At 40.8% G+C, this 20,469-nt stretch overlaps 1 protein-coding gene across 2 annotated transcripts in view; it reads left to right on the forward strand.

Moving 5' to 3' along the window:
- Positions 1-1,184: 1,184 nt before the first annotated feature.
- The window catches only part of nfia (nuclear factor I/A), a 287,504-nt gene continuing 268,219 nt past the window's right edge, over positions 1,185-20,469 (forward strand). The window contains exons 1-3 of one of the 2 annotated variants that reach the window (XM_049588263.1): positions 1,185-1,226; positions 15,127-15,186; positions 20,281-20,357. The gene's annotated coding sequence lies outside the window, so the exon portion shown is untranslated. Of the gene's footprint in view, positions 1,227-15,126; positions 15,187-20,280; positions 20,358-20,469 lie in introns of those variants that run through there. The other variant, XM_049588260.1, reaches the window with a different exon arrangement.

Consider the following 20,469-nt stretch of genomic DNA (forward strand, 5'->3'; position numbering starts at 1 on the left):
TTGGTTTCTTATTGATGGTTCCTGGCAGCTTATACTGTTCGGTATTTACACAGAGCAGGTGTGCAGTAAACCCTTATCAGGCTCTTTATCCTGTACCATAAAATGCGTTATTGCATGTCACACAGGGCAACAAGAATGTCTAATGAAATCTCAGTCTGTGCCAGGCTGTGCAAAATAAATCTTGAGGAATGTCTGATTGCAATGTAAGTCCGGTTTTTAAGGACCTGTCTACAGGTCCTTAAAAAGTCTTAAAATGTCTTTAATTCAGATTCGATGGGTCTTACATATTTTCAGTCACATTACCACAAAAATTTCTCTAATAAATAGCATTTATGACAGTGATGAGATTTTGTTTTCTTTTTACATTAAACACATTAAACTTAAACTCACCAGTTGTTGTCATTTTTCCTTATTGTTCATTTTGAACTGATGTCAGTGTTCACTTGGAGAGAATACTTACACAAGTTGTGTATTTCCATTACAGGCTTGGTCTTAAATTTCATATAAGGTGATACTGAATGACTTCTGTTGTGATCTGGTGCTATATAGAAAATAAAATTAAATAAAATTAACTTGACCTTCAAGGGGGGGGTGGGGGGTGCTATGGGGGAAACTGATGTTTCAATAAATGTAAATGTTAATAAGACATGTTTTGGTATTCATGTTTAAATTGACTCATTAATCAAATAATGGAAAAATAATCGATTATCAAAAAAATAATCGTTAAACTAATCGCAAAATGATTCGCTAGAAAAATAATCATTTGGGACAGCCCTATTCTATTACTTGATATATCGAGTAAGTGATCAGTGATGCAGTATCATCGATGCAAAATGGAAACATCTATCATCATCTGTAGGACACGCTTTTATTTTGAAAGTAAGTCACTGTCAAACAGCAGCAGGCAGGTAATGAGAAGCAGCCAAGACAAAACCATGAGGATAATGTGTTTAACTCAGGAATAAATCAGTTTGGAAATATTGTGGATGTTTGGAGAAAATATGACCAACAGACTGAGCACGTGGCGTACAGGTACGTACTGTAAATAACGCCGTTACCAGATAAGACATGACGTCACGTTAGCTGCCTGGACACACCTGGCTCTGCTAACTTCTCATGGCAACATTAGCTTCTCTGTTTCAACAGTGTTCGGCTAAAAAAACGTTCATACAGGCTGAAATTTAACTGAGCTGTTCTGCCAGGAGACGCAGAGACTTCATCCAACGGTGAGGAAGAAAAATTATAAAGAATACTTGTAATTAGTTAGGTTATAACTGGAGAAATGGCCGCTAGCCGCTAGGCTAATTTATGCTGTGTAAACATGCTAACGCTAGTAATGGGTGACAGGCAGAAAACAACTGACATGTCTGTGAAGCCTGACAGTTTATTTTGAGCTGAATTTGATACCATGTTTAATGATTATTAATCAGTGTCTTATGGCTGTTGGGAGACGTTTGTCTGGTCAGATAGAGACCTGCAGTTTTAGGAAAAAGATGATGGTTTGTGTTAAAATGAAAAGATTTGTGTCAGACAGCTGAAGGTGAACTCATCCCATGTGCTATGTCATGTGTGTCAGTATGAAGTACATTTTACTGCACTTCAGTGGTTACAGTTATTAATGTGTTTTTATTTTTTTATGGCCAAAAGCAAAAGAGAAAGTGGTGTGAGCTGCTTCTGTAACTGATTGTGTTGTGCCTTCACTTCCCTCTGGATGAGTTAAGTATTCATCTGTCTGTCTGTCTGTCTGTCCTAAATGGTCAGATATCGTCTCATATCAAACAGGCCCCTGAATCGCACCAAGTCAAAATCGTATTGTGGCAGACTTTGTCTCTTTATTATATTTATGATATATTGTAAGCTTATTCACTATATTGCTTTGTAATACTGTTTGCTCATCATACTGCTCTTCGTTTTTGTACAGTTTACTTATTTTACATATATGTTGCTTTGTATTTTTTTCTACCGATGCTTCCTGTGGGCACTCTGTCCCTCTGCTGCTGTGATGCTGATAATTTCCTTGCTGTGGGACGATTTATAGATTATCTTATTTTGTAATATCATAAAATCATTCTCGAAAGAATCTATATATCGTATCGTGATGAAACTAGTGATTTACACCCCGAGTAAAGACACAGAATAACGCAGTTTCATGTTAAAAATCCATCCTGGCTGGTCTAACACATGCTAACATGTAGTCCCCTTTTTACTCCAGTAATATAAAATCCAGAAGTTCAGGAGGTTTTCACAGGAAGATTAATTACACACAGAGGTCTCTTCCTCTCTGAAACAAATGAACCAGGTTATTTCATCTGGTTAAAAACACTGAGTAAAGTAGTTTCATGGTACAAATGAGTTTCACTCCAGCACTGCTCATTGCAGTCAGACTTCTTACTCCGGTGGCTGTTGTGAAAACATGAATGTCTCTAGAGCCAGAGTTTGGTTTGTCCCTTCTGGGCTGCTGTAGAAACAAGGTGGTGCAACACAGCGATCTCCGCAGACGAAGACCTGCTGCCTTTGTAGATATACAGTAAACGCCTCATTTTAAGGTAATGAAAACACAGCAGTTCGTATTTTCAGGTGATTGTATACTAATTAAAAAAAAAAAAAAAAAAAAAAAGAAATTATATTTTGTTCCATTTCTGACAACATATCTCCCTGAATCCTACACACTGGAGCTTTAGAAGTTATGATGTGAATAATTTTAAATTTTCAGCAACAACACCTAAATTGAAAATAGACTACATTCTTTAAATGTTTTTATTGGTGCACAAAAATAAGAAAAAAATCCAGTCTCAGGCTGCTGTCAGCCCTAGAGTGGTCTCCTCTGGTCTGAATCAGGGACTCATGTTGTTCCAAAGTTGTATAATTGCCTAGAGTTGGTTGGTGTTCTCACGGCAGCATTTACAAGAGGACCAGATCAAATGCCTTGTGTGAGAAAGCTGCTCTTGATTGGTCAGAATTTCCATGTGGGAAAAATCCAGGAAGTAAAGCAAACGTTGAAGAAGAGTACACTTGCAAGATAAATGTGACACTTTCTAATGTCACAATGGAGGGACAACTACGCAGGTTGATTTTAGCGCTGCTCATCGTGGACTATATTGCTGTCATTGTTCATTTTAGTCAAAGCATACAGTTTGAAAACGAGGCAAACGCGGCTCCAACTAGAAAACAATGTTTTGATGCACTGGATGTGCTGAATGTGCATATTAAGGCAGTACAGGAGGAGGTGCACATTAATAATCCTCCAGGACTGTAACATGCTCATGTTTAACCCAAACAATGTGTCATGTGACTGCAGTTGCTTCACATCCAGGTCGGAACACCTTCTCACCACAAACCAACTGCACCAGAGTTCCTTTGGAACCGGACTGAGACCACCTCTTCAAGAAGGTCTCGATCCGGTTGTTCTGGTGTGTTCACACCTGCACAAATGAACCGCACTGAGGGGGCAACGAACTTGAGTTCGATTGAACCGAACCAAACAGGGCAGGTGTGAAAGCAGCCTAAAACAGTCATGGATTTATGGGTATGACTGTAGCATGAACGGACAAAATCAACAAAGGACACATATAAAAAAACAAGGTGATGTACTGAGCTTAACATGATGCACATGTATAGAACATAACAAACCACAGGGAAGAGGCATAAAAGTAATAATGAAACAAAAACATTATCTTTAAGCATTTAAATATGGGAGACTTTGTCACACTGTTTGTGTGACTGTGTGTGCAAAGGGAAAAACCAATTAAAAAATAGAATAAAATAATAATATAACAATAATAGTAATGATAATAATAAGAACTATAGATATTTTTAATTCATTTTAATTATTAAGTGATCAGTGTGATATGTATCTTGGCTGGCAGTGCAACATTTGTTGGTGTTTAACTTCAAGTCAACCGTTTTGTGTTTCTGTCATGGTTCTGTGTTGACGCAGAACTTCGTGTCAAATTGTCAGGCATGAATTTTGGTGACACACGTCTGTAGCGATGTTTAAGAAATCATAAAATACTTGATGTTAACACGTAGACACTACATATTTACATGATGTCATATCATCTATAAAACTTTCAAATGAAAACTGCCTCATGTAGCTGAAGTCATAAATTGTGTTTGGCTGCTATTTTCAGCCTGCTCCTCCACAGGCCTGGTGTCTGTGTTAGTGTGTGCTGTTTGGCGCTGATACCAGAGAATCCCTGTTGGTCCGGCGGGGGGGAGGCGAGGTGCAGGTTTGAGTGTTTTGAGAGCAGCGTTTGGGGGTGGTGGTGGGGGGCGGGGGTGGATGCTGGCTGTCAGAGGACATGAGGATGACAGGCTTGGCTGCCACTCACCGCCACTCTTCCTGATCGGCTGTGATGTGCCAAGATGGACATCAGCACAGCCGGGGTCTCTCTGGCTACCAGCCCCGCCTGTCCGCTCGAATGCCAGCACAAACTGCACAATATCTTGTTTTAGGGGAAGAACCGCGGCACTTTTGGCATCAGGCGTCTGCCTCTGTGTCATTTGGCTGCCGTTCTGGTGTCTTCAGGGCCTGTTTGGAGGGAACGCCACCGCCTCTGTGCTTAGTTTTTTTTTTTTCTATCAGGAAAAAGCGCCGCACAAATCACTCCAAAACTTTCATGTTCTGTGCCAACGTGACCGTCAGCCCTCACCCAGCAGAATTGATGAGTGCCTTCTGATAATCCATTAAGACACGGCTAAAGGTCGCAGGGTATAAATAGCCTTCAAGGGCGCCATGTGGAGTCGTCTGAGGGAAATAAAACTGAAGAGGACACACATGAAACTCCTCATTAATCTGGAGCGAGGAGGTGTTTGTCTGTTATTAAACGTCTTTGTCAGGTGGCCTGTGACATTTGTTCCTCCGGTGGGGATAAACAGAGAGATGGACAAAATAACAGGATGCCTTGACCTTTCCGTGCCCTTGACCTCATTATAGCTCCTAAAATTTTACATAACCAGTCCTTTAATGGGAAAGTTTTCAAGTCTTGTGACTCTGAGTCAGTTTTCAGTGGCACTGAGGGAGCTCCAGTGGATTATACAGAAACAATCTCAACAATTTCAACCATGTTTGTTTTTTACCTTTTTTTTTCTCTCAAATAAATGTCATTATCAGTATTAGAAAGCTGCAGTTACCTTATTTGAATGTCTAACCAGGTACCAGTGGTGGAAAGCAACTGAGTACATTTACTCAAATACAGTGCTTAGGTACAAATTTGAAGTACTGAACTTTGTGGTACTTTATAACTCCACTACATTTATTTAAAAATGTAGTCGTTAGTTCAGATTCACATTATTGCTCCCAAATTAAAATCAACTAATAAATTATGATATATTATTATAAATTAAATTAAATTAAATTAAAATGCGCTCCATCTGGTGCTAACTTTAAACTTAAAACTGTTTTTGTTTTTTTGCCTGTGTCCTTGGTTTTAGCAGGTCTGTGAACGCAGTGCAGGTGGAACTCTTCTCTTGTGTCCCTCAGCAGCAGTTTGTAGAGCTTTGAGTCGAGGTTTGATGATTGATCCATCGATCCGATCAGAGCTGATCAGTTCGATAGATGAGAGGAGCAGCTCTTTGTGAGTGAAGCAAACTTTAGACCCAGCTTACTGAAGCTTAACAATGACTGCGCCTGCTGTTTGGTGCTCGGTCTCGAGGGCAAACAGTAACTGAACTGAACAGTCCTAAAAATCTAAGTGCATATGAATTAATAATTTAAGCTTTTATTCAACCTAATACCTCATTTTCTCAAAGAAATTTACTGAAACAATTGTGTATGTGACGCAGAAAGGCAATTTATGATTTTGGCCGGTAGACAATATGTTTGGCTGGTGTTTTTTTTTTTTTGTCTACCAGCCCCTCAGGAGGTTGAGTCAAAACGTTAATTTTGGACACGACTAACGAGATAAATAGAGATATTGTTAAGACAAGAAGTGTGTTTTTATTTCAAGAAAAGTTAAATATTGATCAGTTTTTGTTTGTTTCTTCTTTCTGGCAGGGCTACCTAGAGCTTTACATCTGTCCCACGGACGATAGGCCGACACACTACACACAAGATCAGCTCTGCACTCAGGGTTTCAGGTACAGACGTTATGATGCGGTGCTTGTTAAGGCCAACCTGCTGCCACGCTCTTGAAAGCTGCCGCAAAAAAAGGCACAAGAGTAGCGCCCAGCGCCCAACCTGGTGTTTTCCAGGTGCTTAAAGATGCTGCATGTGTCCGGCCCCTAATTTCCAGGGCTGGTACCTGCGGTTATTCCACAGGCTAGTTAATAACATGTCGGGCAGGAAATCCAAAGTGTGGGATCATTTTGAGAAGGTGAAGGACGAACCCAAGGTGATATGTAAACTCATGTTCATTGGTCGACTACAAACATGACGTATCATGTGAAACATGGAAGTAGCTACATGCCCATTAGCCCACAGCGTCATTAACAGGCGGCTCGCTCAGTGTGTGACGTGCACTTGGAGATAAAATATAGGCCTACATTAATGAAGGTTCATTAGTACGGTTTGTATTTCTCTGTAATGTAGCACAGTGTTAACAATGTTACTGACACTATTCTTTCTCACACCTTCAACTCAAACCACCAAAATATATCATTTAATCATTACATTCATATCAGAAACATGCAGGAGACTAGTCCACTGATGGACCCTGATGACAACTGTTGGTCGACTAGGAACAGTCTTAGTCGGGGGAGGGGGGGCAGCCCTAAAATATAGAGCACTCTTACACTTTTTTTTTGTTAGGTGGTCATTTTTAGGTGGCTAAAATAAATATTGTTGCTGACCCCTCCATTGCAGGAGAGTCATGTCGGACTCCTGCTTCTCTAAACAGGGGCAAGCTGACTGACATCTTATCTTACTATGTAATGAAAACTGTGTGTGTGTTCCACGTTTTTCTCCTCACTGACTTGGTCAATCCATGTGAAATTTGGCACAGTGGTAGAGGGTCATGGGAGGATGCCAATGAAGCAATATTACATCAATTGGCCAAAGGGGGGCGCTATAGCAACCCATTGAAATGTCAAACTTTGAATGGGCATATCTCATGCCCCGTATGTGGTAGAGACATGAAACTTTGCACAGAGATGCCTCTCCTCATGAGGAACACATTTGCCTCAAGAACCCATAACTTCCGCTTATATAGATTTTCCACCATTTTGAATTTTTTGAAAAACACTTCAAATGGATCTCTTCCTAGGAAGTTTGAGCGATCTGCATGAAACTGGGTGAACATAATCTAGGGAGCAATATCTAAAGTTCCCTCTTGGCAAAAGTTGGAAAACTTACTAAAACTGAGCTTCTATAAGGCAATGAATATTGCGGAGGGCGTGGCTCATCACATAAAGGTGTAGAACATCTCAAGGGTTTCACCCATCATCACGCAACTTTGTAGGCATATGACCACACATAATCTGAGGGGACCCCTCCATTATTGACCCCATCAAACAAAATGGGGGCGCTAGAGAGCTCATTTCTTATCTAGGCCTAACCGCCATATGGATTTTTACTAAACTTGGTAGATATGTAGAACAGGACGCCTCAAGGTGACTGGAGAAATTTAACTCTAATTGGCAACTGGGTGGCGCTATAACAACAGAAAAATGCTTCCAAATGGCTAAAATGCGACCGATCGCTGTGGCTCCCCCTGTGGACCAATGTTGGTGTTGTTTCTAATGTTTGGTATGACTAAGTCATGGTATGGTATGCTGTACATAATCACGGAAACTGTGTCATTCTGTCAGTCAGTCATTCTGTCTGTCCCACGTTTTTCTACTCACTGACGTGGTCAATCTATGTGAAACTGCACATAGGCATTGAGGACTGGCATAGGTAGAAGGTGACAAAGCTACCAGTGGCTATGGACTAGTCTACTGTATTTAAAGTCATTGATTTTCTGTTGCAGATACATTTGTATTGTCTTTTCAGACAGAAAAGCACACCTGTGCACATAATGTACATTTGTCATCAAGCATTCAAACACATAAATGATATAAATAAATATGTGTCACAGTTATGCGGTCAAAAAAAATGAAATTGTGGTTTTAAGATCCAGTCAGTTTGTTCAAACAGTGACTGAGATGTTGTATCAGTGTGTGTGTGCTGCTGGATGGAGACTCACACTCAGATGAATGAAGTGCTGGTTGTTGATTATCGACTGTTTCTGAGTGTTTGTGGATGAGAAAAAACAAACTGAACATAACGAGCTCAGCTTCACAACCACGTCCAAACTCACCGGCGAACAGTTTGACCGAACATCTTGGCTCTGAGTGACAGAGAGGCAGATGGTGCTCATGGCCGACGCTCAAAACCCTACACACACACACACACACACACACACACACACACACACACACACACACACACAGACACACACACACACACACACACACACCACACACACACTCTGGTCCATGTTGTCTGCCAGCCCTCTGGGCTCTGTGGCTGCCTCTACATTCACCATTCAATATGTTTGGAAACACACACACACACACACACACACACACACACACACACACACACACACACACACACACACACACTGTGAGTGTATAGATGCTGTAGTGCAGCAGCTGCTTGTACAGTGAAGGTGTCAGCTCTGTTGTATGGAGACTCTCCAGTAGAATATATTAACCTCAGTGGTTCAGTTTATTCCACAGAGTCTGTGCAGTGACAGACTGTTAGTCCTCACAGCTCCTCTTGGACCAGCGCTGCATTTAATTCAGCTCAGAGCCAGGGGAAATCCTGCTCTCTGATTGGCTGTCAGGTGCCTGTTATCTCATGGTTCTGGTCAGCCGATCTAAATCAGTGCTCAAGGTAATAAAACTGCAGGTAACAGTGCCAGTCAGTTCACTCAAGGCCCCGCAAAACCCTCACCCCTGAAATTCCTGAAGGATGCTTCCAGCATGCTAAAGGTTTTCTAGTAGCGTAGTAAACTTCCTTGAACCCTCAAAAGTCTCTAGGAACATCTTCAAGACCTCCTCAGTGACTTCAGGAACCTCTTTAATGCGTCCCCTGAAGTGTCCCTGGAACATGTCAGTCATTGTAAGGATCATACCAGGACATTTTGTACAGTCTCAAGGACCCTGAACCCCCCACCCCATGAACCTCCTAAGGATTCCAAGAACCTCTTCTTTTAAAACCCTCACAACGACTACTGGAACATGCTCACTGACAATGTAAGTCTCCACTACTCCACTAGTCCTCTGGTACCTTTTCAAGGACCCTGAAATAGGGTTGGGTCGGTATGAGAAAATAAAAAAAACGGTCCGGTTTTTGTAAAAAACTGAATCAAGTCGGTGATACCGGATTTTCACCACTTGGGGGCGCAGTTGACACATTTAAAATAAAAAACGACCTTAGGGCAACAGAGTGACAGTAACAAGTTGTTTCTTTTATTCCTTACAAATAAATTTTGCAGCTTACTCAATCAGTGCAAACAAGGGTTGCCTCCTTCGTCTGGCTCAAAGCCAAAGTGTTGCCATAGTGGCGCATTCTTTGATTTCGTCGAGACAAAATTGTCCCCCTCACTATTAAACAAACTCCAGGCTACAGTAGAGGTGCATGCGCACTCGCACCTCCTTGCTCAGTCCCCGCCCCACCCCCCTCTCTCTCCTGCTTACTGTGCGCTTGGTGAAGAGGCAGACACAGGTGCTCACAGACTCGGGCTTACTATAAGCGGAGCTGACGCCGTGTAAAAATGTGTGAAAAATCCCTGTGATGTGAAAAATACATGCCGAACAGTCTTTTGTGTGACACTGGTGCGCGGAGCGAAGTCCGCGCGGTCGTGCTTTGCGTGCACAGGGCTTGCGGACGTCCACTTTTACCGAGCGGACCTCCACGTACGTTCTGCCCGAGTATGCGGTCTGGTCGGTCTCAAAAAATAAAACCCGGTCCAAGACGGAGTACCGGACCGAATTGGTATTACTGAGAACCGACCCAGCCCTACCCTGGAATCCCCTTCATGATTCCAGGTTTCACGTCAGGAACCCCTGAAACTCCAGAACGATGTTTCCAGCATGCTAAAAGTTATCTAGTAGCGTTATGTAAATTTCCAGGTACCCACAAAAGTAGACAGAGACATCTAGAGACATCTTCAAGGACCTCTCAAAATCCCAGCAAGGAGCCCTTGAACATCCTCAAGGACAATTATAGCATGTTCTAGGACCTCTGATACCTTTTCAAAGATCCCTCAGACCTCCTCAATGACTTCGGAAACCTCTTTAATGGGCTGCCTGATAAATCCCTGGAATGTGTCAGTCATTTAAAGGATCATACCAGGACATCTTGTAAATTCTCAAGGACCCGAAACCCCTCATGGACCCTTGACTACTGAAACCTCCCCTGAACCTCCTAAGGATTCCAAAACCTCTTCTTGTAAAACCCTTTAAAAAGTCCTCTGGTACCTTTTCAAGGACCCTGGAATCCCCTTCATGGCTTCATGATTCTCTTAAAGAATCTTTGGAAGATTCCCTGAAACTCCTGAGGACATTTCCAGAATGCTGAAAGATATCTAGTACCATTTTTAAGTTTCCTGGAATCTTCAGAGGTCTCCAGGAACATCTTCAAGGACCTCTCAAAATCCTGGCATGGCCCCTTGACAATAAAAGTATGTTCTAGGACCTGTGGTACCTTCTCAAGGATCCCCCAAACCTCCCTAATGATATCAGGAACTTTTAAAGGAAGAATCCCTGGAGCATGTCAAGAATCATTTTAGTCAGTCTCAAGGACCCTGGAACCCCTCATGGACTCCTGATCACTGACGTGCAGTCTGACGGTCCTGGATGAGAGATACGTGACTGCTTGTGTTTACACAATGTTTAACATTCGACGACTCATCATTTAATTGATTATTCAGCTGTAGTTTTGCAGCTGTAGGTGAAGTCTGAGAGCCGACATGTTTCCTCCTCACCGTCGCTCTGCTGGAGAACAATGAAGTCATTATTGCGCTGATTTGTTTCTTCTGCTCAGTGAACCAGATGCCTGGATGATCCGTGGTGTGTTTCTAATCGTCGGAGCACGTGTCCAGCAGGTCCTTATTACTGTCCTCACGCTGCGTTCAGGCAACATGGGAAATATCTGTACATTTGAGTATTGGTCTCCAAAATACACGTTAATTAAGGCTCCAGGTAATAAAATGTTTGTGGTGTTGTCGACCTCATGAGGCTCCCCTGTTTTGTTGTTTGTGCCACTTCCTGTTCGGTCTTTTGGCTTCTGGTTGCTGTTGTTGGCTACAGTTAATGGTAAGAAGTCTCAGTCCAGTTCAGACAGCCTGCCGTACATTTCTTGTATTCAGTAGATGTTTCTTATAGAAACTGAATAATTTGGTAGATAACTATGGCTGAGCAATATGGACAAAATTCATATCTCGGTATTTACAGCCTGACTGGGGATACACGATATATATCTCGGTATTTTCACGAGATTGGTGACATGTTTTCAGCTGCAAGAACTGCACTTTTATAAAAACAGACTGATTAAAAAGACAGATTTTATCCCCCTGTTTGAAAATATGCAGCAGCACAGCAGTTACACCTCCAAAACACTAGTCAGCGGCGGAGTTTTCTGTGAAGTGCTGTAAAGTTGAATTGATTCAAAACACACATTAAACACACATTAAACACAATAAACATGGCTTAAAAGAGACAATTTCAAACACAAATCAGCTTCACTATAACTCACAGCATTCACAGACAAACACTTGTCTTTATCTGGACGCATTTTCCCCACAAATACAACATGCTAACGTTATTAGCACAAGCCTATGGCATTTTACATTGTATAAATTAGCCTAGTGACTAGCGGAGTTTTCCTCTGCTCATATGAAGCCAGGATAAATCACACACAAGATTTAAAATGTTAGTTTTTGTGGAGGCTTTATTGTCTTCACAATTTATTGTTTATTATCTGTGAAATTAAAGTAAATAAAAGCTTTGTTTCCACTGAGGGAAATGGTTTCAGCTTACAGAGACAGACAGGAGGTCTGCATTGCCGTGATGTGTAGTTTTATTTCTGAGGAGGTACACATCAGGCTACGGCTCTAAAAAGGACTAAAGAAGCAAATATTTGCAGTGTTAAATGAGAAAAAGTCAAACATCAAAAAAGACAGAAAAATTAACCTTATTTTGCAGAGGCTTAATTTGGATTTTTCTTGTTTCCTCAAAGTGGGACTAACACACCAAGGTAATGCAATAAGGAGTCGAATTCCTCCTGCATGTATACAGTCCATCAGACCCAAACTGGCCGAGGCGCTCTGAGCATGCTCCACAGTTTCCGCCACGGGCTTTGACCCGGAAGTCCAATAGCATTAAATGTGTAAGAGAAGAAGAAGCCGGTAACAACATGGAGAAATCTACATCCAGAGCCGTGACTTTTTGGACGGACCAAATGTACAGAGCTGTAAAGTTGTCCACCATGGTAGCAGTTAGCTGCTAGCTAACCGTAGCTAACTTGTTTGTCCATTGTTTGGTCTGTGACGTAATAGGTCAACAGGAAAAAGGTCCAATACTAACAAGCTGAAAGGGGGCATATCTCCACCTATCGTAGAGGAGTCGCACATACTTGGCTCAATAAATGGATTCCCCTCCTGTGCTTGTATACTGGGACAAGGACAGTAGGCCAGTTAGATGTCCTCGTTCAGCTGGGACTGTATCTCCACTTCACTGTGCATGTAAACGTACTGTGTGTTGGACCTCATCAGTGCTCCTGTGGGTGGATTTGGAATGAGACGTCACAGATGGGTGCAGCGCTCAAGATGCCCACATACCTTTGGTCATCAGTGCATCTCCGACTGTTGTATTTGTTTTCTGTTATGTGTTTGTTACACTTTCAGGCTGTGCTCTATGTGAACAGTGCAAATTGTCCCAGTTCTGGTCTAGTTGTATTAATACCCATGCCCTCTGAGTTGCAGATCTCTAGCATGAACGTCTTGTTCCTGTTCTCCCAGGAAATTCTAAACAACATGTATTTGTCACTAGAGGCATTGGTCTTCACCGGACAGTCAACGAGGAGAGTCTGCCAGAACTGAGCAAACATGGGACAGGTTAAATAGCTTCAGTCCGGTGAATCAGTGAATCTCCTCTGATCTCATTCACTTCCTACAGTATGTCAGATGGTCCTGATTCCTCACCAGCCCCTGGAGAGAGTAATCAGTTCCTGTTGTGGATTTCAAAGCCGTTTGGCCTATTTACACTTCATTCTGAGTACAATATATACGTCGACAGCAGCAGAAATAGAGGAGGATGTGTGGTATTTATTTCTCTGTGTGGTTCTCCCTCTGCAGTCTCAACCACCTGGAACACAAAGGCATCTGACAGCAATCAGGACGAGGGGAAAAATGCATGAAAACAAACACTCTTGTTTGGAGCGCAGGCTTCCTGGCTTTTGTCAAATGCTCCGTGCTCCAAATCCTCTAATGTTCTGCAAGTGCAGATGCTGCAGAGCTAAACATTTAAAATTAGGGGAAGAACAACAGGAGAATACACAGGAGACGATGCGAACAAGATCTTTTGGACAGAGTGTGGAGGAGGAGAACACAAAAGGGTCATTTAATATGGCTGATGTGGTGACTGTGGCAGTGGAAGGACAGCTGGCGACCCATCTCTGTTAATGCGTCTTCATATGGACACTTTGGCTTCACTGAGCTTCAGCGGGACAGCCAGCCAGGCGGGTGGATGGATGGATGGGTGGATGGATGGGTGGGTGGATGCAGTGCTGGGTGGCAGGGTGCTGCTGCTGCTGTGACGCCCAGGGGCGCCGCCGAGCTCCACAAAGAGGGGGGAAAGGGAAAACAGATGTTGACAATCAGGTCTTTCTCTCTCTCTCTGGTTAGTGAGAGGAAGGAAGTGAAATGCACATATTTAGGTAACTTATTGGATTTTGGGGATAAATTGGAGAAACGTGTCGAGACTCGTTCTGCTGACAGGGTCCTGCTGGAGTTTAACTGACTGAAGCATCAACATGCTGACAGGAGTTTGTGCCCTTTGTTTTGACGATATGAGATGTTTTTAAAAGCTTCTTGTTTAAACTGTGCAACATTCTAAAAATGTATTTACCACTATAATAATATTGAAAAAAAAAGAAGATTTCTGAGGACCTATTTGTCGCTCTGTACGCGAGCCTCCTGTTGACAGGGAGCATTTATTTTATCAGACATTTTCTTTGTCATTTTTTCAAACCTTTTTATTAACATTTCAGTGTCTCCATCTCTTGTGAATTTTATAGTGCTTCAAAATAAAAACGCAAAGATTTGAAAAGTTACGTCCAAGGCCAGACAAACCCTCTGCTGGGGCTCGGGGCAAAAATGAGCTGTGGGCCCCCATCAGTCCTCCTTCACGTTTCACCCTCTGTGAATTGTGTTAGTTTGTGGTGACTTGATTAAGCAAAAATGTATTTAGGGTTATGCACCATAAAAACACAACATAAACTGAAGCTACTTAGAAGTAGCCTTTAATTATGGGCCCCTCTGCAAGACTGCAGCCTCTAGATTTATAAAAATAACTCAGGTTATTTATTAAGGTCCTTATCATGCCACTTCATATTGAACTGTAGAAGTGCACACAGTATTACCAGAAAACTTTGCAGCTAATTCAATAAACACAAACTAATAATGAATCCAGAGCCTTTGGCCTCCCTAAGAGTTTGAGGACCCAGATAGTTTCCTACTTTGCTTGGTTGGTAACACATCCTGGACGTGTACAGGTCCTGAAAAAAGTACTATTGTCTCAGTTTTATTTAAAGACATAAATTATATTATATTATTTAAAGAATATTTTACAATGAAGTAAAATGATTTTTTTGTTTTTTAGTATAGTATGTAGATAGTGACTTGTTCTACCAGTAAGAGATCGGTCCAGTCATATAGACAAAACAGCAACAGGTATATACAGTTGTTTTAATTTTCATGGTTTCACATGTAACATTGGTCTTGTGTGTAATTGCACATCGTAATTAATAAAGTGTAAAAAAGTCAACAGAATGTTAGACACCCTGTATACCAGTCTCATATAAATTAGTCTCATCTTTATCTCCTGTCTGCAGCTGGAACACAAATGATTTCAGTTATTTGCACACAGACGTAAATGTCATTTTGTAATTTACCATCAATTCTTTGTTTTTTATTGCAGCAGGAACCCAGGATCACTGGAGCATGGCAGCAGGAAGAGTCGGCTACATTCAGGGAGCAGGTGAGCAGAACCCTTCAGTAGAATCAGATGGAGTCAAACTATGAAAAGAGACGTGTCCCGGTTTTCAGTCAACTTTCCTCTTCAAGTTAAAATAGAAGATGAAACCCAGAAAAACAACGCTGCCTCCTACTGGGAGCTGAATGAATGACTTGCATCTGGAACAGCATTCTCACTGTACACAGTTTTCATATCTGGGAATAATGTGACCTCAGTTGTTTTTAGCAACACATATGGTAATAACATTTATTTTGCTCATAAAGTCACACACTGAAAGGTATGTGTCATTTTGTGTTAATAAACCCATGTATTGACATCTGAATATATTTACGTCCACACTATACTACATTACTTTTGTCTCCTCAGCCAGATGACAAATATTTAAATATGTGACATGACAACTGTCAGTAGTTCAGTAAAATCCTAAATGCCCCACATTCTAAAAAAATATTCCCTACAATCATATAGGGATCACACACAGTCAGCTTTTCTATACAGCAGCATAAAAAAAACCCACACATACATAATTTCATTCTTGAAGGTTTAATTTATTATTTTTGTAAATGCATGAAATGAAAGTACATTAAAGTAAAGATGACATACACATTCTGTTTTTAAATGAAAGAAAAACTCTCTTGATGAATACTACAACTGCTAATTGTTTGCTATTGTTGCATTAAATCTGATTAATCAGACAAAATATTAAATGTTCTTAAATTAAAATTGTTAAAATTTGCACACACTGACTGCAGATTCTCACTCTGCATGCTGGAGCGCACTCTGGCACAAACTAAAATGAGCGTGCTGTTGTTTGAAGTAACAGAGCGTTATATTTCTACATGAAGTAACCAACAGTTAAGTTAATCACACATTCACTGCGCTCTGCACTCTGCTGCACCGTCTCCACAGACAGAGTGTCCAAAGTGCGCTCTGCTGCTCCGAGAATGTTGTGTTCTGGATAACTGAGCGGTAACGTTACATTCAAACAGCGCTCCAAAATTTTGAACGGCCCAGTTTGTGTCAGAGTGCGCTCCGACACTCATAGTGAGTATTTTACGAACGCACCATTTATAAGCTGATGTTTCAGTGTCTTCTGTCATTCTGCTAGTTCAGTGGCTACAACTGTTATGGTTTGCTAATCGTTTCTCAAAAGTAGTTAATTAAAACAATTAAATCCAGGTTAGCTAACTGCTTATTAGAGCAGCTAATTAAAACAATTGAATTCTGGTTAGCTGTGTGTGGTTAGCTAAGTTAAGTGTTTAAAACAGTATCGTTAGCTAATTAAAATAGTCACATCCAGGTTGGCTAACTGGTTATTGGAGTAACGTTAGCTAATTAAAACAGCTAAATTCAGGTTAGCTAACTGTTATAGTACCTAATTCAAACAATTACTGTGCGTTCACACCAAACGCGATGGACGCGATGTCATCGCCCGTAACGCGAGTATCACGTCACTTGATCTGCGTCTGGATGACGGTCGTTTCCAGTGGTACTTGAGGCTGACGCTGGCCCAGTTTGAGGACCTGTTGGCCCGTATCGGTGCGAGGATCTCCCGTCTGGACACCAACTACAGGCGCTCCATCCCAGCTGTGGAGCGCCTGTCCATCTGTCTCCGGTTAGTTGCTTATAATTTCTTTATGAATGGTTGGATATCAACGCTGATTGGATGTCGCAGCACAGCGTCACACGATGTCACTTGAAAAGTTCAAATTTTTCAACTTCAAGCGACACACGCAATGAGGCGATGGACGCTTCATCGCGTCGCTCTTATCGCTTGAAACGCGTCGCCCGAAGCGACATCGCGTGTCAACGCATCATTTACATTGATTTTGAATGGAAACTTGTGTTGTTCATCGCGTCCATCGCGTTTGGTGTGAACGCACAGTTACATCCAGGTCGGCCAACTGTTTATGAGAGTATCAAATTAAAACAGTTAAATTCAGGTTAGCTAACTGTTATAGTACCTAATTCAAACAGTTAAATTCAGGTTAGCTAACTGCTTATCATAGTACCTAATTAAAACAGTTACGTTCAGGTTAGCTAACTGTTTATTACAGTAATGCTAGCAAATTAAAACAGTTACGTTCAGGTTAGCTAACTGTGATTTTTTTTTAGGGCAACTAATTCAAACAGTTACAGTCAGGTTAGCTAACTGTTTATTACAGTAACATTAGCTAATTAGAACAGACATCCAGGTTAGCTAACTATGTTTCTCAGGGCAACTAATTCAAACAGTTACAGTCAGGTTAGCTAACTGTTTATTACGTAAACCAGTTACACACAGGTTAGCGAACTGCTTTTTATGGTAGCGGATTAAAACAGTTAGGCCTACATCCAGGTTAGCTAACTGTTTATGTTAGTAGCCAAGCTAAGTAGCTAATATTTACTTTTAGCAATGAAGGTGTTTCGATTTTGTTCAATTTTGTTTGATTAAATAAAATGATCAAGTTCACATTGGCTAACAGCTTATTTCAGTAATTCAAACAGTTTAGTTAATCAACAGCTGAGTTTAGCAGCTGAAAGGTTTATGTTCAGGTTAGCTTATGGTTTATTTTTGAAGCTAAAATTGTTGAGCTCATTAACCTAACAGTTAAGTCATTAACCTAAACAGTGTTTATTTTTGATGAAAGTTAATTTTAGTATTTAAACTGTTTGACTTAGTTGTTTATTTTAGCTGCTAAAGCAAACAGTTCAGGTTAGCTTCTTGATGAATGAGGCTTCCCTCCCAATATTTTATTAATTGAGATAAATTATTGTGATACTGACAGATTAGGATATTCCAAATCATGTGATCACACAGGATTCAAACTGTGCACTGAGCTCAGAAAAGTCAATAATATATCAATAATAGGGGTGGGGAAAATTGAACTTTATTAGAAATAACAGATGTTGTCAAAGTTTTTCTTTTGGACATAGTGTGCAGTTGAAAAAAGGTAATAATTACAGTACATTGCAATATATGTTAATGCAATATCCATCTGGTCTAAAATGTGTAATGTTTAAAATTACAATAATATTGTATCATAATTTAAGTATTGTGATAATATTGTCTTGTGGGGCGTCCGATGATTCCCACTCTAATCAATAATATCAATATTAAAATCATCCAAAATAATCTTACATTAGTTACACCTGCTTCTCTGACTCTCTAAAATCCATTTCTTTTACTTTTCCTGTACAAATCACATTATTTGTGCATCAAGACATATATTCTCAGGCCGCTTACACATGCACAGGATTGGTGAGGGCTCATTTGGCTTTGCTGAATAGTCACCATATATTTTATAGTAATTTAAGTGCTGTTGGTGATGACACATAAACACACACATTTACTTTTAAATAAGATTAATGTTGCATTTTGTGGAAACTGAAAAACTTAATATTCAAGCTTGTTGGTCAGCGGTAAAATCTGAACCGTCAGAGGCAAACAGGTTAAAGTGAAAATAATCGGAAGAACTGAATTTCCTCGCTGAATTTTATCTCCTGAGGTGACACTCACAAAAACCTCTGAAACATGTCGACACAGAACAATTTATTTTAAGTTGCTGCTTGGAGCTTTACTTACTGCTTGAGAGTTCAGCTAAGTTGAACCACCTTTTATGTGGTCTGGCATCACTGCTGTTCATTGGAAAACAATGGCTCAAGTGGCGCAGTGTGGTTCTTCAGTGTAGACAGCTTTCACTCCCCCCTCCCGTCCCCTTGCTCCTCACCTCCTGGCCTGGTGTACCTTACCCCCCAACAACCCCAACGTCCCTCCGTATCTCCGGCTGAATCGCATTCCTCCGTTTGGCCGCCACAATGGGAGAACTGTTTGATGGCGGCTCTGCACTGGTTCAGGTATTCCCCCTCTGATTAGGAACCTGAGCTTCACAGACCCCCCGCACCTCCCTCTGAGCCCTTTATTACCTCTTCATCCCCCCCAAACTTCAGCACAAACAGACAGTGAAATTATCTTACAGGTTGAAGCACATGTTTGTTGATGTGCGACATAATGGAACGCTGCTGCTTCGGACGAGCCCCGCTGCTTTTATCTGTCCTGCGAAAACACAAAACAAAACCTCAGAGCTGCGGTCTTGATTTTAAAAGAATCTCATGCTTCTGTTTGAGTTAAAAAACTTTAATCACATATTATCTTAAGAAAGCTTTTCAAAACTAAATAAAATATCCCGAGGTTAGCTGCAACACAGACTGCATTTACAGGCTGGATTCTGTGCAGGGAAAATACAACTGGCTGCGAAATTAACTGTTTTTAATTAATCTGCACTTTCAGCTGCATTTCCACAAACATAAAGGAAGAGATGTGCAGAGAGACAGAGTGCACATGAAATCTTTTAAGGTGTTTGGTCATACACATCCCATAAGAAATACAGTTTTATGATGGGCGAACTGAAAACAAGATGGATTTTAAAGTTTTCCCTGGACAGTAATATTATATGCACCCATTCTAAATAACACATTAAAAACTTTGTTCATTCTGTAACCCTGCTCTTTGCCATTGAATTATCACCTTAATAATGTTTATTTGGGGGGGGGGGGGGGGGGATTGGGGTGGGGGGGGTCGGTTCAGGGTCTGACAATGTAAAATAAATATAAATAATCTATCGTCTTATAGTCCATGTGAATAAACATATAAAGCATATTTATATTTTTGGAGTGAAAACCCAGGACACCAATTTCAATTTCATGATAATGCTCTCGTCGTCTTGTGCCTCATTTTTTTCACTTTCCCCAATATGCCCTGTGATGTGACATGAGTTTGTGAAAATGGGTAAACAGGAGGATAATAGGGGGTTAAACAAATAATCGCATGAACTAATGTGTAATTTAAATTTCTCTATAATCCATACACCATAGACAGCAGTAACTAATCACCTTTACTCAAGTCTGGTACTTAAGTACAGTTTCTTGCACTTGTGTCATGCTACTTTATAATTTACTGCATTTCAGGAGGAAATATTTGGGCACTACTTTCCAGTGACGGATATAAAGAAACAAATATTGGTGATTAATAAATAATTTACTTTATAGATCAGTTAAAAGCCACTAATAAGAACCACGTTTGTGTTGCCTTTTAAGATACATCTGTAATTTTTAAAGTTTCAGGAAGACTCGGACTCATGAAGATGCACGTTTGGCCACTAAACAATCCACTGGTTCAGCTTAAAAAAATCAAGGTAACAGTTTGCATGCATCTTTTTAAGTTGTTCCACCTCTGAGCTTATAGAGTAAATCCTATCAGTCTTTATAATCTCATTTAGTACAACCAACCAATATGATTTGAAGAAC

Source organism: Epinephelus fuscoguttatus, linkage group LG10 (assembly GCF_011397635.1).
Source record: "Epinephelus fuscoguttatus linkage group LG10, E.fuscoguttatus.final_Chr_v1".
Classification (NCBI taxonomy): Eukaryota; Metazoa; Chordata; class Actinopteri; order Perciformes; family Serranidae; genus Epinephelus; species Epinephelus fuscoguttatus.